The sequence below is a fragment of the Trachemys scripta genome, chromosome 10 (genome assembly GCF_013100865.1).
Source record: "Trachemys scripta elegans isolate TJP31775 chromosome 10, CAS_Tse_1.0, whole genome shotgun sequence".
Taxonomy (NCBI): Eukaryota; Metazoa; Chordata; order Testudines; family Emydidae; genus Trachemys; species Trachemys scripta.
The window spans coordinates 47,147,813-47,166,490 of NC_048307.1; the positions used below are offsets into that span (position 1 = coordinate 47,147,813).

The window sequence follows — 18,678 nt, forward strand, 5'->3', positions numbered from 1 at the left end:
ACAGAACGTGAGTGCAGGGGAGCTTTCAGATAAGACTTACAAAAAAACCCAAAACAAAACAGGAATTCCAGTCTGGTCTGTGTGGACACAAAGGATCCCAAGGCATTTTAAGAGAAGAGGGCTTTGTCCTGCTTTCCTCAGTCAACCCGTTTTCATCCTTACATACTGTTGTGCAGTACACTAGTTGCTGAGGTGGTTGTTGCTTTCCACGACAAATGTGTCAACATCTTGTAAGCTGTTGTTGTAACCTTTGGGGCGATTAGTGCTATGAAAATATACAATATATTAGTCCTTGAATACCCTATTATAAAGTTGGCTATTATTCTATTGTACCCCAATTCCCATCTGCAACTAGTGGGAAATACAAGACAAGCTACGAATAACTATGATTCTATTACAGAGGTAACAGGATTTACAGAACTGGCAGAATTTTAGAGAGCTGTTGCAAAGCTACTTGTCTAGGCAAGTTCTTTCTGTCTGGATAGACAAATTATTCACCTAGGATCAGAGACTTTGTCAAACTCTACCAGACAAGGTCAAACTGCAGAAAGTTTGAACTTTCTTAAAGTCTCTGTGCATGCTGTGTGTTGGATCCTCTACTCCAGGGGTCTCAAACTCAAATGACCACGAGGGCCACATGAGGACTAGTACATTGGCCGAGGGCCGCATTACTGACACCTCCCCCCGCCACTCTTGACCCCACACCCACTCCACCCCTTCCATGAGGCCCTGTCCCCATTCCAACCCCTTCCCTGAAATCCCCACCCCAACTCTGCCCCCTTCCTGCCCCCAGGGAGGGCAGGAGGGGTGTGGGGCTCAGGGCAGGGAGTTGGGGTGTGGGGTGCAGGAGGGGTGTGGAGTACAGCAGGGGGTTAGGCTGCAGGAGGGGCTCGGGGGGCGCGCTCCGGCCTGACAAGCACCGGAGGCAGGGCAGGCCGCCTGCCTGCCTGTCCTCGCACCGCTCCGGGAAGTGGCCGGAACCTGGGGGAGGAGGGGCACAGGGGTCTGTGTCTTGCTCTTGCTTCAGGCACCACCCCCAGCAGCTCCCATTGGCCGGGAACGGGGAACTGCGGCCAATGGGAGCTGCTGGGGGCGCTGCCTGAAGCAAGAGCAATACACAGAGCCCTGTGCCCCCTCTTCCCCACGTTCCAGCCGCTTCCCGGAGCGGCAGAAGGCAGGGCAGGCAGGGAGCCTGCCCTTCCCCTGGTGCACGTCGGGCTGGACCCACTCTAGGTAAACGCTGGGGGGGGACTGCGAGGAGCTCGCGGGCCACAGAAAACAACCCCGTGGGCTGCGTGTTTGAGACCCCTGCTCTACTCCCTTCACAGAAATCCCACTCCCCTACCATAGCACTAAAGACTTCCATTAAAAAGTACAGGTTCCTGTTTAGCATAGGAAGAACATCAAATTTTAGGTTGATTCAACATGTGCATTAATTCACTACAACTGTCAACTGCTATATTTACTCAGAAGCACTTAAGAACATCGAGCCATTTTTAGCCAAGCTAGCAATGAATAGAATCCACAAACTCAGTAGGCCAAGTTAACATCTATGGAGAGATCCATGTAAGTGCCTCAACCTGTTTACAGTTTAAGCTCCAGTGGCTAACCCCAGAATAGCCTCCACTTCTTACCAGTACTATAGATGTCCATAAGGCAAACTATCCTCTTTCCCTCCCTGGCAATAGGTTCCCTGGATAGAGAAAGTTCTACCGAGACACACGCCAGACAGCTGCATCTGTGGCTTTGCAATCTTAAGCAATTTTCCCTGGAAAACAAACAGAACTCACTGAATAACAAGACTGACTTATTGGAGGGTGCTAGTGGTGGTAGGCGTCATTTGGTTTTGCCCTTTGTTTATGTAAAAAGACACATACCCCGAGACAGGTTCTTGCTTACTTTTTATTTTAGAAATCAGTGTGTTCCTTGTTTTTGCTGAAGTACTCTAGATGACAGAGTGCTTTCCCAGCCCTCCACTGAAAAGGATGTTGACTCTTTCACAAAACTTTCCTCTTAAGTATGTCAGATGTTTGAGTTAAACAAAATAGTTTTAAGCATTCTGACTAAAAGGCTCTTCTCGACAATCGTTCCAGTATCCCATGAACACAATACTTCTCCAGCAAACACAGGAAAGTCAAGGCCTGGCATTTCTAAAATTAAAAATACAAGCAGAAACCCTTGAATTTTCTTCATTAGTCAAACAAGGAAAAAGGGCATTGATTTTTTTTCCATTATAGGTTGCCTTTAAAAAATCCAAAGGTGGCGATGATGTAAGAGAATTTTACTGTCAGAGAAGAATCTGTTTTGTTTTTAAACAAAGTGTATTTATTCCTTTGTATTATAAAAGCTATTCTGAACAAGTGACTGTGGAAACGGCATGATTGTTAAAAGGTTTCTATAAAATCAGAGCACTTAAGTCACGTTTGCCCCACCCACAAGACTTCTTCTAGCCTGACACTGCCATACAGCTGTGAAAACTTGCCATGAAAGTTTACCAGCTAAAGCACAAAATCTACTTGCCTGTCCAGATGGAGACTAATGGAAGTTTATTAACTCGTCAAAAAAGTTCCCTTCACCTTGGGTAAGTAACATTTTTTATGCCACACTAGAGGGAAAGGATTAATTACATAATACTATTACTTATATGACAGCTCCTGCAAAATCTAAGGCCAGACGTATACACAATTCTTGTACAGTTATAGACATTTTGGTTAGGGATATGATTTTTTTAATGAAATTATACCAACACAACACATAGCATGGATGCATAATGGTATACAGATGCTCACTAGGGACAGTGAAATTGATTATACACAGTGTTACCTGTACAAAAAAAAGAGATTGTTCTCATCAATTTCTTTCCAGTATAGCTATCCAAGGTTATCTGTAACTAGAGTAGGTAGTTCATTTTCAGACACAAGTGTGACTTTCAAGTTGATAGTGTCCTTTAAAGCTGTCATCTTACTACAATCAGAAGATGAAAATGAGATCAACCAGGAGATTTTTCTACATTAAAGAAGCCACACAGAGAGGAAGGATATATTTTTCACACTGATAAAGGATTCAAAAAAATTGGCAGATGACATGCAAATGCAAAAGATTAGGAAACAGGAATAAATAAGGAATTCAAGCAAGAAGAACTGTAGCACCTGGAACCGCAACATACAGAATGTGCATGCCAACCCCTTTAGCAGTCATTTATCTGTATAGTTTTGTGGGAGAGGGAAAGGTTTCAGTTACATCTCACTTCCAATCTCTTTGCTTAGATCAATACAGTAACATTGCAGAGAGCTTCCAGGAAAGCATTCAAAGATCCAAAACTAGGCAAATGATTCCCTGCAGAACTCCTGAAGAGTCTAGCTCAATAAGCCACAGAGCCTACGCTGAACAGTGTCAAGAGAAGTCTGCCTTTCACGTCAATGTCAGCTATTACTCCAATCCAGTCTGCTCCTGTTACCAAATGAGTGTTTTTAGACTTATTGCCAGACTCTTCTGAAAACAACGGCATTCTACTCTTCAGTTGCCCTGAAAAACAAAACATGGACATAGAAGCATCCCCATGTGGTGTTTCCAGGGGACAGAGCGCACTGAAGTGAATGGAGTGTAAATGCTGACAGAATAGAAAACTGCATTAGAGAAGTAGAGAGAACAATGATGGGAAAGCTCCCCCAAGCTCTCCTGCAGACATATTGAATGGGAGCCAAGATCATGCCCCTTCAAAATTAAACACACACAATTGTGGAGGGCAGCCCTTTAATCCACACTGATGGTCGCCAGCTCTGAAATACTGCTGACCACCAGAATTAGCTCTTGGGTAATGAGTCCGTTACCACCACCACAACAAAACTTGCATAATTCATGATCGCCAAAGCATATCAGAGTTGTGTCCTTACAGGACCTCCAGTCACAGAGCCTTTCTGTGGGTAGTTTGTGACCTAGATAAGGCAAAAGGTAATAAACCACACAGACTAGGGGAAAAGAAAGAAAACAAGGAGAGAGCATAAGGGAAAAAAAGTAAAGCTGAGGTGAGGGAAATGGTTAACTCAGAAGACTAATAGGATGTAGAGCTGTTCACCTCTAGGGCACTGGCTTGAATCCAATGCAGATCAGTAGTGCCTGAGATTCCTAACTGATGGCTGTTCATATATTGCTGTTGCCTTTGCTATACCTGTTTTGTGGATAAACAGAAGACAGTGTGTCTGGGATTTTCAATCCAGCTCATTCATGAGCATGCAATTCTCTCACTCTCATCACAGGGGTGCACACACAAAAACGACTCCTCCCCTCCCAGCCCATTCATTCTCCCAATACACCAGAAAAGCCAACCTCCTGTGTCTGTGTGTTCAGTTTATTAAAGTGAAAGATGTATGGCTTGGCATCAACTTGGCAGTTTGCCATGGCACAAAAAAAAAAGCACTTCCTTCAGAAAAGGTAAACAATACTTCCTGAACTTCTTTACCATTCAATTATAAACAGTCAAGCAAGTATAAAGTCTCCAGTGGGTTGGCTGCCTTCCTGTAAGATCCCTCGGGGAGCTTTTACTACCAGCCCTAGCATGAATGAGCACAGTGCCAGCATTGCACGTAACCCATTGTTGTGTAACCCACACTGCCATTAGTTGTTTACTGATTTCTGTCACACAAGCACTGTAAAGAGAGAACTATGTCCCTGACTTAGCACGCTAAAGTCATCGAAAGGTCAGTTGCAGCTGTTTTAACCCCAGCCACTATACCTTCTGAGAGAAAGCTCCAGAGAATGTCTCAGCACATTCCTCCATGGACTTCTTAATCCCCCCTCCTGCAACTAGCATCTCATCTCTTGCATCCCACTGCTGACAGATTCACACATTTAATCTGCTCCCCCAAACCTATACATTTCAGAGAGGTTAGGAGTTTGATCTGCTTACAATCCAAGTTGTCATGCACTGGACTCTCAAACATTTAATACAGAGAGTCCAAGACTCTCCACCAAAACTGTGAGGGACTGAGAAGACGACTGAATAAAGTTGTAGATCTAACACCTGTAGATGACTGAAACTCAAGCCTGCCTTATGTTTTCATTGGTTTCCAAAGATTTTCAGACAGTTTTAAATCAAATCAGTAAAAGAGGATGTGACATTTTGTTTTTTTCAGAGTAACTGTTTTCTGTCTCTTGTGTTTAAAGACGAATTGGCGGGGTTTAAAGCTCTCTCTGCTAACTACAGAGCTACCAAAAAGCTAGCAAAGTGATGTAAACTGGTGCAACTGGCACACAAGCTTCAGTCAGTGAGGTCAAAGCAAAGCAGGTCTCAGATTACAGCTGAATAAATCTGTATTTGGGAAGTTCAAAGAGGGACTTTCAGAGAGATGCCCAAGGGGATATAGCTTGGAGTGGCTGGATACAATTAAGGAAAATTCAGGAAACTTACTAAGTGAGATTTAAGAGACTATGGAAGGGACATGATGGAAGTACCATCAAATGAAACATTTAAAAACTAGACAGGATTAAGATGACAAATGTCTATACCCAAATGCAAGGACTATGGGGAACAAACAGGAAGAACTTGAAGCAAGGATGGCATAGTATTTTCCAGAGGTGGTTTTTACCATGTAATATCATGCCTTTTACCACCTCAGGAAAAAACAGCTAGTCCCAGTTTAAGGCATTTTCCAGTTTAAAAACTGTTACACTAATCCATACGCACATTACACTTAGTTTTAATTACATATTCAAGTTGTGGTTACATAAGGCGGAGAGATCAAGAGATTAATTTAGGGTTGTACAAATACAAAGTAAAACTGCAGTGAGCATAATATTAATATATGTTATTATAATAGTGAATGTCGGAATGTCTGTATACACTTTGGTTGGATATTTTTCCAAGGAAGTCACACGTCATGACTCACTTCATATTTTCAATATTATATAAACAAAAGTCAAAAACATCCGATTATGTGAAAATGACAATAATCGAGAGCTGTAGGTTTGAAGCATTAAACAATCAGAAACATGCAGAGTTGTAGACTACAAGTCCAGGTATATTTGGCCATACAGCATTCTGTATGGAGCCCAACTTTGATGGAGCAGATAGCCCGAGCCTATTCCTCAGTTTTGAATGTATTGAAAGTTTAAAAGATTTGTTCTATGCTTGCTGAACTTGAGACACATGCAATTGTACTACCAGTTCTATGAAGTCAGATGGAATATCAGCATTCTTTAGATTTTTCCCACTATATTAAAGGAAAGCTTTTTCCTTGATAGCAGATGAAAACATTGATTTTGGATACAGCAATTCTTCTACTTTAAATGCAAGTAAATATGGCAGAAAGTCAGGATTTTTGCTGAGCAACCACTGTCTTACAATTTCTTCTTGTTCAGCTGACAAATTTCTTTCCTGCATATTTTGCATGAAGGAGGTTCGCCAACATGTGTACAGGAGTAATTGCCTCAGGAAATCTCTTTTGTACTTTTACTTCACGTGGTGCAACATCTTCATTTATCAGTAGACCCAACTATACTTTGTATGCTACAATTGTTGATGTGTTCCTTTGGAGTCCGTCAAGTGCCACTGCAACTGATTTCAATTGACTGATCAAGTTATTTCCCCCTTGGTAAATCCTTTGATTATCAATTACACTGACGACCCTATCTTCAAGTTCTGCCTCATGATCACTCACAATCCTGAGATAATGTGGCTGATTATTAAACATATCACCAAGACACTAGGGCCTGATAAAATACATCCTAGAATACTCATGGAGCTGACTGAGAAGATAGCTGAGCCATTAGTGATTATCTCTGAAAAGTCATGGAAGAAGGGAGAGTTTCCAGAGACCTGGAAAAGGGCAAATATAGTGTCAATCTATAAAAAGGGAAATAAGGACAATCCAGGAATTACAGACCAGTCATTTTAACTTCAATACCCAGAAAGATAATGGAGCAAATAATTAAGCAATTTGCAAATACTCAGAAGATAATAAGGTGATAAGTAACAGTTAGCATAGATTTGTCAAGAACAAATCCTGTCAAACCAACCTAATAGCTTTCTTTGACAGGATAACATGCCTTGTGGATGGGGGGAAGCGATAGATGTGGTATATCTTGTCTTTAGTAAGGGCACGTCTACACTGGCAAAGTTACAGCGCCGCTCAGAGAGTGTTGAAGGGAAACCACTGTTAGGTGTTCACACTGTCAGCTGCCTGTGCAATAGCGTGTTCACACTTGCGACACTTGCAGCGGTATTCGGAGCAGTGTACTCTGGGCAGCTATCCCACAGAGCATCTCTTTCTCTTCTGCCACTAAGACTTGTGGGAAGGCAGAGGGGGTCGCAGGGCATCCTGGGTCCTGTCCCAATGACCCGTGATGCATTACTTCACATCCCAGCAATCCCTGTGCTTCTGTCCACATTTGGCACCATCTTTCAACGGTTTGTGTACTGCGCGCCCTGCCTCTTCGGGCTGCAGGAATGGATCCCGAACTGTTGACCTGTATGCTGCTCACTCTGACAAACACGTCATGAGTGGCAGTGGAATTAAAGTACAAAGGTAAGAGGAGTGCGACATTGATCTCTCCATGCATAGTAGCTACGACACGAGATTGCTTGTGGCATTCACGGAGGTGCTGACCATTATGAAACGCTGCTTTTGAGCACTGAGTAGTGAGATCACATCGTCATGCACGTCTGGGATGACGAGCAGTGGCTGCAAAATTTTCGGATGAGGAAAGCCACATTCATGGGACTCGCCCCAGCCCTACGGCGCAAGGACATGAGAATGAGAGCGGCTCTGATGTTGGAGAAGCACATGGCGCTGGCTACTCCAGATTGCTACTGATGGCTGTGGATGGCTTTGCACAAATGGGCTTCCCTAGCTGCGGAGGGGCGATAGATGGCATGCATATTCCAATTCTGGCACCAGACCACCTAGCCACTGAGTATAATAATCGCAAGGGGTATTTTTCAATGGTTCTCCAGGCGCTTGTGGATCACCATGGGCGTTTCACAGACATTAACGCAGACTGGCCTGGAAGGGTACATGATGCACGCATCTTTCGGAACACTGGCCTGTTCAGGAAGCTGCAAACAAGGACTTTCTTCCCGGACAAGAAGATCACCATAGGGGAAGTCAAAATGCCCACTGTGATTCTGGGAGACCCCACCTACTCCTTAATGCCGTGGCTTATGAAGCCATAAGTCAACTTGATAGCAGCAAGGAGCGGTTCAACGACAGGCTGAGCAAGTGCAGAATGACTGTTGAGTGTGCTTTTGGCCATTTAAAGGCCCGCTGGCGCTGCTTCTATGGGAAGCTGGACCTGGCCGATGACAATATTCCAATGCTTATAGCCGCATGCTGTACACTCCATAATATTTGTGAAGGGAAGGGTGAAGCTTCACTCAGGGCTGGACCTCAGAGGCTCAGCACCTGGAGGCTGAGTGTGAACAGCCAGAGACCAGGGCTCCTAGAGGGGCACAGAGCAGGGACATAAAGATCAGGGATGCCTTGAGGCAGCAATTTGAAGCTGAAAGCCACTAATATTTGTTGCTATGCTCGGGCGTGCACTGTTTGTAATGCTAGGAGGTGATTGGTGCAGACAATGCAATAAGTGGGTTTAACATAATTGTATGTTGTTTTGCAGGGCTCTTTTTGCTTTCAGTTAATATAATAAAGATTGCTTTCAGACCAACAAAATTCTTTTATTAAAAGACAACAACTGGAGGAGAGAGTCAAACAAACAAACAAAAAAAACCTTAAGCAGTAAGGGGGATGGGGAAGGGAAGGTCCCAAAAGGAGGAGGGGTCCCAGGACGGCTAAGGATTTGTGTCTGTCCAGGGATCATATCCAACCTTCTCCTTTGGAGTACAATGCAGCGGGTACTGTACTTCAGCAGGGCCAAACTGCAGAGGGATGGGTGTTGAGTGCAGTGGGTAGTGGGAGTCCACAGTGCTGGACTGTGAGGGGGGAGGAGTGGAATGTCGCTGGTATAGACGGGAGCCAGGAGGTTGATAAGAGTGTGTTGGCAGTGTCTGGGGGGCACATGGGAAAGAGTTTTGCGACAGTGGCTGCAAGGGGGGGCAGGTGTGGAGCTGCTCGGTTTGAAGAGCTAGTATCGTCTGCTTGGCGCTCCATAACCTTTAAGAGATGCTCCGTGGCTTCATTCTGGCATGCTGAGTTCTCCTTTTGGTCCCTCTTCTCGTTGTCCTGCCACTCCTTCAATTCCTGTGTGTCAGCAGCTCAGTGCATCATAACTTCACGCAGAAAGTCCTCCTTAGTTCTTCTTGGCCGCTTTCTAATTCTGCGCAGCCATTCGGCCGCCGATAAAGAGGGAGGCTGGGCTCCCAAGATCATCTCTGTGAAGTTTAAATGCAACATTTTACAGAAGCAGTATTGTTTGCAACACAGAAAACACTGATTCATTGATTTAAAACACAGCCAGTACTCACACACCTGTCACTCACTGGCTGACCCCAGGCAAGCACACGAGCCACAAGACCTCCAAAATGGTGAGTAGCCGCAGGGGTAGAGTAAATCATTCTTCCAGGACCCTGCCATACACTGGGCACGTGGCTCTTGGGGAGAGCCAGCACTGTAGGGGGAGCCTGATAATCATTCCTGTCCCCACATTTTCCACAGGATGTGATCATTATGGAAGATATCTCGCTGCTGAGGGTGAGCAGGGAATCAAGGGAGGGTCTTCTCCACGCCTGCCAGCTTCTGCCCTGGCACCTATGCAGCTCACCTCTGTGCAGCAATGGTTCCTTCCCCCGCCCCACCCCCGTGACGGCACAGTGGTGCGGGAAAGTTACCATTAATGGGGCAAGAAACAAAGCAGTTCTGCCAAAGAACCTGTGGGAGCAGATTGCCCAGTATCTCCACAAGAGTTTCCTGGAGATTTCTGAGGGAGATTCCCATGAAGTGAGGGAGTCAATCAACGGCCTGTTCCGCCGCTCAGACTAGGCATGCGGTGGGAGACAAGCCTTCTTTCTGCAGCCCTCCTGCCCCCAACAACTCGCTTCAGCAATTCCCAAAATCAGATCCACTTATCAGGGGCCTCCCCTCCTTTTTGCACTTCGACATTCTCTGACAGCTGAGACTGGCTAGCCTCCTCCGGGGTAGAAAAGAGCTCCTGGCTGCATGCATCTCTGGTCTCCAAGTCATCCTCTGCCTCTGGGTTCTCGTCCCCCTCCACATCCTCATCCAAGATTTCCTCTTCCTGGCTCGGCACGCGAGCCACCGAAGTATCCACAGTGGTCTTCGCAGTGGAGGTGGGGTTGCCACCAATTATCGCATCCAGCTCTTTGCAGAACTAGCCGCTCATGGGCGCAGCACCGGAGCGGCAGTTTGTCTCCCGCGCCTTGTGGTAGACGTTCCACAGCTCCTTCACTTTGACCCTGCACTGCAATGTATCCTGGTCATGGCCCCTTTCTATCATGCATCGTGAAAACTGTACGTAGATATCATAATTCCTACAGCTGGAGCGCAGCTGGGGCTGCACAGCCTTCTCTCCCCAAAAGCTGATGAGGTCCAGCAGCTCGGCATTGCTCCAAGCAGGGGATCGCCTGGTGCATGGAACAGGCATGGCCACCTGGAAAGATGCACTGAGACCACTGCACGCATCACTGAGCAAACAGGAAGGGGAGTTTCAAATTTCCAAAGGAATTTACAGGGTGGGGATGATGGATGGTCACCTGAGGGCAGGGCTGTAGAGTTCAAACCAATGACCAGAGAGGTGAGAACAGGCATTGTGGGACACCTCCAGGAGGCCAATCACAGTGCTGTAATCGCCACAGTGTCTACACTGGCACCGCAGCACTGTAGCTCCAACACAGAAAGCTCTATGCCTCTCATTGGGATGGTTTTTTTAAAGCACTGCAACTTGGTAGTGTGTACACCTCGGGAATTACAGTGCAGAAAGCGGCTTTATTGTGCAGAAACTTGCCAGTGTAGACAGGGCCTAAGGCTTTTGATACTGTCTCGCACAACCTTCTCATAAACAAACTAAGGAAATACAACCTATATGGAGCTACTATCAGGTGGGTGCATAACTGGTTGGAAAACTGTTCCCAGAGAGTAGTTATCAGTGAGCTGGAAGGGCATATCAAGTGGGGACCCACAGGGATCAGTTCTGGGTCCAGTTCTGTTCAATATCTTCATCAATGATTTAGATAATGGCATAGAGAGTACACTTATAAAGTTTATGGTCAATACCAAGCTGGGAATTGTTGCAAGTACTTTGGAGGATGGGATTAAAATTCAAAATGATCTGGACAAACTAGAGAAATGGTCTGAAGTAAACAGAATGAAATTCAATAAGGACAAATGCAAAGTACTCTGCTTAGGAAGGAACAATCAGTTGCACACACATAAAATGGGAAATGACTGCCTAGGAAGGAGTACTGCTGAAAAGGATCGAAGGGTGATAGGGGATCACAAGCTAAATATGAGCGAACAGTCGTCCATGTCAAGGATGGTCTGATAATACTTAGTCCTGCCATAAGTGCAGGGGCCTGTAATAGATGATCTCTCGAGGTCCCGTCCAGTCCTACGATTCTGTTTCCAGACATGTTATTTGACTTTTCCCATCATGTGTCATCATGACTTGAGTCTTAACAGAACTTGGCATTCTTTTAACCAGTATTACGAAAATACTTTACAAATCTATAGCATGTTTCATCAAAGCACTTCATGAAAGGTCTGGCTAAATCTACCTCGACAAATGTGATGCACATCCATACATAACCAAAGCGTTGCCATCTTGTTCCAAATCACTTCTCATACTTTGCATCTTTTTCTCATTGTCTGTCAGGTAGCTCTTAACACAATGACAGTTCCTTTGCGAATATTGTGGCTTCTCTTTTCAGTGTAGCATGGTACTTCCCAGTTTTCTTACTGCTTCCAGTATCAATCACTGATACAGAAACCAGTTAGATATCACTGGATCATTGTACATATTAATACTAGCTGACTGAAGTAATGTAACTGCTTTTCCATGTAATCAGTTGAGTGCTTCCATCTTTAAACCATTAGTAACTGAAACTAACTATTCACCTGCTGTCTGCTTTCGACTGGTGCTTTGTAGTCTGGCCTTAGGAAGATGATCATTGCTTGAAAAACTGGATGCTCAATAACAGAAAAGGGAATTTTACAGCCATAAAAAAAAAATGCTGTAATTTTTAAGTCTACATTTTGTTTCAATTCTGGAGTTGCTTTTGTTACACACACATCCATTTGTGGTTGAAAAACTCCCATTTCCTCCTTGTCGTCTTTGGCTGACCTGGGTGCGGCTTTCTTTTGACGTTCTTGGCAATGGCAAGTACCTTCATCCTCTGTCTGATTCTAGTGCTCACATACGTCTAGCCAAAGTCAGTGATCCTGGTGTGTCTCTGTTCTTTTCACAGCATTTTGCAACATGTTTCCTCATACAGTCTGCCTTCCCATTTACTTTTTCTTTGCAACTTGTGCATCTAAGACTCTCTTTGCCATCTTCATGAACTTTCTCAAAATAGCCATGAATTGGATCAAATGGTCTTTCACATTTGCTCAGATTGAAATATTTTGACTTGAGACACTGAGTTCAGTTGCAGCAGTTGTAACTCCAGCCAATCAGATCACGAAAAGGAGTATTGGACTAGACAGTTTGTTTGGCAGTTTACATCAAACAGAAACAAACTTCTGAATCTGGGAATTCCCCTTCTTTGTTTGCTAAACAAACGTAATTTGGATTGCTGACCAAAGAAGGGGAATTCCCCAGTTCAGAAGTTTCAGTTTCTGTTTGAGGTAGCCAAGGCAACAGCATACAGCTTCTATTTTTTGTTTTATTTTATTTCCTTTAATTAAAATTAAAAGGACCATATTACTGCAAAACTAATACCAAATTGCTAAATATTTATCACTAATTTTCATTAGTCTATTTTAATAATAATTTTATTCTTTCCACTTTCTTGGTTCAAACCAGTATTTACCAGCACCCTGAACTAAACTAGTTTTTCCTGGGAAATTGCCAACCCTGACTGAAAGTACTAGTACATAAGCTAAATTATGACTTAACTGACATCAGAGACTTGGTGGGATAAATCTCATGACTGGAATATTGCTATAGAGGGTACAGCTTGTTCAGGAAGGACAGGCAGGGAAAAAAGAAAGATGGTGTTGCATTATACACCAAGAAAATATACACTTGTGCTGAAGTCCAAAAGAAGGCGAGAGACAGACCAGTTGGAAGTCTCTGGGTTAAGAAAAAGAAAAAAGGGAAGGGGGAGAGACAGAGTGATGTCAGGAAAAAGAGGTGGATGAGGCATTTCTAGAACAAACAACAAATACCCAAAACACAAGACCTGGTAGTAATTTGGGACTTTACCTATCCAGGCATCTGTTGGAAAAACACACACATTTCAAGAACTTATTGGGGACAACTTTTTGTTTCAGAAAGTGGAGCAAGTAACTAGGGGGACAGCCTTTTGAGACTTGATTCTGATCAACTGGGTGGAATTGGTTGTGAATCTGAAGGCAATTTGGGTTAAAATGATCATGAAATGATAGATTTCATTATTCTAAGGAAAGGAAGGAGTAAAAACATCAGAATAAGGACAATGGACTTCAAAAAAGCACACAAACTCAGAGCTGGTAAGTGTGACATTATACTCCATATTCTTTATGAAAATATGCTTATGATATGAATATGACATAACTGATATATATTTTATGCAAGATGGCTCATGTGAGATATCATTGGAAAGGTTATGATTTACTGAATGCGATTATCCAATTTGTATGCCTGTATCATTTCTGTATCTGAAGCTAGTAATATTGACTATGTATCTATATTTCAACTATGTTACTTTGGGTGATGCCGGCGCTAACACTTCAGGTACAAGTGCTGATGGCCCATCAGCAAGAGACAATGGACTGTAAAAGAGCTTAGTCTTCCTGTGAACATGTTGGTCAACCTGTGAAGAATGGCTACAGGGACCCTACAGAGGCATGTGATCATGTCACCTGATACTGGAACCCATCTTGAATTCTGTACTTTTCCAGGAGAAGCTGGGGGAGGGGGCGGGGAGCAAAATAGAAACAAAGGATTCCCGCCTTATGTAAATCCTATTTGAGGAAATCCAGGTAGTCAGTTCTCCCCTGCTGCCCCAACCCAAGATGACTGCTGGAAACAACTAAGACAGAATTGGGGGAAAGAAAGGACCCATGCTGGAAGCGTGTCTGGCATGTGAAGAAGATTATTAGAACCACATTTAGGGTGAGAAGTTACATGTAACCAGTTTCTTTAGTGCAGTGTTTCTCAAACTGGGGTCGCCGCTTGTGTAGGGAAAGCCCCTGGCGTGCTGGGCCGGTTTGTTTACCTCCCCTATCGACAGGTCCGGCCGATCGTGGCTCCCACTGGCCACGGTTTGCTGCTACAGGCCAATGGGGGCTGCTGGAAGCAGCGGCCAGTAAGTCCCTCAGCCCGCGCCGCTTCCAGCAGCTCCCATTGGCCTGGAGCAGCGAACCACGGCCAGTGGGAGCTGTGATCGGCCAGACCTGCAGACGGGGCAGGTAAACAAACTGGCCCGGCCCGCCAGGTGCTTTCCCTACACAAGTCGCGACCCCAGTTTGAGAAACACTGCTTTAATGTATTAAGCTTAGTTTGCGTGCTGTTTTATTTTCTTACTAATCTGCCTTGTTTTGTCTGCTACCTCCTTAACTACTTAAAATACACCTGTTATAGTTAATAAATTTATTTTTGGTTTACAATAGAACCCAGTTTATGTGATTTCTAACTGGGGGCGGGGGGGCGCAAGAAGTTGTGCACACCCTCCTCCACATTGAGGGAAGAGGCGAATTTCATATACTTTTGGGTTTGTATTTCAAGGCAGGGTAGACATCTGGGTGCTGTGGCAAGCCCCTTAAGATGAGCCTTCTCAGAGCAGATCTCTCTCTCTGTGCAGCTGGATGTGGCCCTGCCTGTGTGCTTGGCTGGAAAAGGCTGGGGAGCCTAGCCCAGCAAGACCAAAAGGGGGCCCAGGCTGGCAGAATAGTCTGCCTCAGTGGCGTCCCAGCACACCAGGTGACAACCCAGGGGGTCCAACCTGTCACAGTACGGTCCTATAGGAAGAAAATCTAAGGGATAAAGGAGTTCAGGAGAGCTGGAAGTTTCACTATGAGACAATATTAAAGGCACAACTGCCAACTATCCCAATGTGAAGGAAAGATAGGAAGAATAGTAAGAAGTCAATATGGCTCCATTAGGAGCTCTCTAATTACCTTAAAATCAAAAGGGAACAGAAATTGCTATGGAGGAGGACAAAAGAATAGCGCAACCATGTAGGGACAAAATCAGAAAGGCTAAGGCAAAATATGAGTTACACCTAGCAAGGAACATATAAGACAATAAGAAGAGGTTCTTTAAATACACTAGTAGCAACGGAAAGACGAAGGAAAGCATAGGTCCTCTGCTTAAGAAGGCTGAGGTGCTTAATGCCTATTTTGCTTCAGTCTTCACTAAAAAGGTTAATGGTGACTAGATACAACAGGGAAAGAACAGATTAAAGAATGTTAGATGTATTCAAGTTGGGAGGGCCTGATGAAATTCATCCTAGGGTACTTAAGGAACCAACTAAAGCAAACTCAGAACCGTTAGCTACTATCTTCAAGAACTCTTGGAGGACAGGTGAGATCCAGAGTACTGGAGAAGAGCATACAGTAGTATCTATATTTAAAAAGGGGAACAAAGAGGACCCAGGGAATTATAGCTCAGTCAGCATAACTTCAACCCAGTCCCCTGCACATATATGGACCCTGCTTTCCATGCCCTCCAACACCTTGCACTCATTTCCATACCTCTTTACCTTCCCCTGAATTCTCCATCACCTGCATAGTCCGCTGCACAAACCCCCTCATACGTCTTCCAGATCCTTGCACACACACAATACTTGTGTCTTAGTACCCCTACATAACTCTTCCCTGCTTTCAACTTGCCATTCTATGTCTTTGATGCTCCCTTTCTCCCCATACTTATTCCAGGTACACCCCCATGCCACCCTGTCCTAAATTCTCATCCCTGTCCTACCTCTCACCTCTGGCTCAGCTCGGCAACCACAGCAGCAGTCCCTGAAGCCAGGATGAGGTCAGTCTACTTTTTAAAATATTGCTCTATATACACTTAAAAATAACTATTTCAGTGAAATGCTCCCCCTACGGAACATGCCCTCCCTCCCCCCAAAAATCAGATATTGGCATTGTCAACAATGTGAACAAAAATCAAAATGAATTTGATGTAGCCCAAACCATCTTGAAAATAAAAAAATCTCTAACTACTTTTGGGTGGTTGCAAGTGAATGACAGGAAAATTATTTTTAACTTTTCTGACTTCTACTAAGATTACAATAAAAGCTTGAGATGAGATGCAGCATTTAAAAGTTTTAGAGACACTGGTTTCTTTTTGTGCTCTTTGGGAGAAAAGATTTAAAATCAGATTTATAGGGAGAAGCTAGTTTCAACCTTAACTCTAGGGAGGCTACCACCATTCCATAAGAAGTTGTCCCGGACTGTAGCATGTTGTTCATAAAACTTCATACTTAGCCTCTTCTCATCTGTGCCACTGTAGATTCTGAAGGCTGCTCTGGGCAGTTGCACTTTGAAAACAGAAATATCTGCCCCCAACCCCTGTAAGTGTTAATAAGCCTTTATGGTCAAACAATGACATCATAAAAGCCAGCTCAAAGGATGCCTGCAGACTTAAACTCTATTGGTTGCTTTGTGTAAATACTAATAGCCGTACAAGCAGCCTTTCAGACCTAGATTTCACAAAGCACATGCTTAACCTTTAAGTATGTGAGCAGCCCCACAGAAATCAATAGGGCTGTGCACATGCTTAAAGTTAAGCATGTGCTTAAGAACTCTGCTAAATGTAGCAGGCCCAAGATTTTTATTCTAAGAATGACTGCTTTCTATTGTTTCCTCTAATGGTTTATAGCAGCATGTGAGGGTAGCACATACTATTGTTTAAGGCAGTGGCTCTCAACCTTTCCAGACTACTGTACCCTTTTCAAGAGTCTGATTTGTCTCGCATACCCCAAATTTCACCTCACTTAAAAATTACTTGCTTACAAAATCAGACATAAAAATACAAAAAAGTGTCATAGCACACTGTTACTGAAAAATTGCTTACTTTCTCATTTTTACCATGCAATTATAAAATAAATCAATTGGAATATAAATATTGAACTTACATTTCAGTGTATAGTATATAGAGCAGTATAAACATGTCATTGTGTGTATGAAATTTTAGTTTGTACTCACTTCACTAGTGCTTTTTATGTAGCCTGTTGTAAAACTAGGTAAATACCTAGATGAGTTGATGTATATCCAGAAGACATCTGCGTACTCCCGAGGACACATATACCCCTGGTTGAGAACATCCATTCTAATTCACTTATTCTGTTATTCGTACTTAATAAATCTCCTTCTTTTCAGGCTGAAATTTTCCAAGTTTTCCCTCAGCTTGGAGGTGATTTTTTTGAGGATTTGGAGCAAATATTTATTCACCCACAATTAAGCAGTTATGCATATATAACACACACTTTTCCCTATGCTGCAATCAGAAATGTTGTACCTGGATATGAGTGTGTTAATGCACTTCTTAGTTAGAGATGATTTCATAAAAAGGCTATATCTAGCAATCTGAAATCAGAATGTGCTGCCTGATCTTGCTAATCTCTATCCAAGATACACGCAGTCACCTACATTAGATAACCATTACACACAATCATCAGCATAGCAAAAGCAATTAAAAGAGATCCAAACCTGGAGAACTTAAAAGTCTGACATAGAATTCAGTGCAGGACTATTGTTTTAATCTGTTTCTGTCCCATCCCGCAACACCCACTCCCACCCACATTGTTTGTTGAATTTTTATCTCCCTATTATGGCAGCGGGTTCTCAGAGACCTGCTGGATTCCAGTCCCACTGCAGCGCTGTAGTCTGACACAGTTAGGAATTCTAAACTGCAGCTAAGAAATATGCCCACTGAAAAGAAGTTAAAGATAGACGGGGCCTGGAATTTATTTAAGAGAGTTCCCAGTTACCTGCGTTGATTTGATGGAAACAAACTATTTTTGTCTATGCTGTTGGAGGCTATTATAATGTGAAGTTATTTTGTGTCGAATATACATTACACACCTGGTTTTTGCCAGTGTATCCTGGATGCTCATAAAAAGTGCAATAAAACCTTACTTTCAGGGAAAAAACGTTAGAAATGGAAATGACAGATTAGGTCATCCAGTCCCTTCTACCCAACAACCCAAGGGCCAGTGTAAGAGCGTTTTATGCCCCAGTGCAGAATACTCAGAGTGAAGCCAAGTCCTGAGTGGGACGTGCATAGTCTCCTCCCATCAGTAGGGCCCTACCACATTCACGACCATGAAAAATGTGTCACGGACCATGAAATCTGGTCTTGTGTGTGCTTTTTACCCTATACTACACAGATTTCATGGGGGAGACCAGTGTTTCTCAAATTGGGGGTTCTGACCCAAAAAGGGAGTTGCAGGGGAATCGCAAGGTTATTTTAGGAGGGGTCACGGTATTGACACCCTTATTTCTCTGCTGCCTCCAGAGCTGGGTAGCCAGAAAGTGGCAGATGTTGGCCAGGTGCCCAGCTCTGAAGGCAGTGCTCCGCCAGCAACAACGCAGAAGTAAGGCTGGCAATATCATACCA

General features: G+C 43.9%; 1 protein-coding gene across 4 annotated transcripts in view; it reads right to left on the bottom strand.

Annotated features, from left to right (window-relative positions):
* Window positions 1–18,678, bottom strand: part of EDC3 (enhancer of mRNA decapping 3) — a 54,358-nt gene that overhangs the window by 23,968 nt on the left and 11,712 nt on the right. The gene's annotated exons all lie outside the window — the stretch shown is intronic.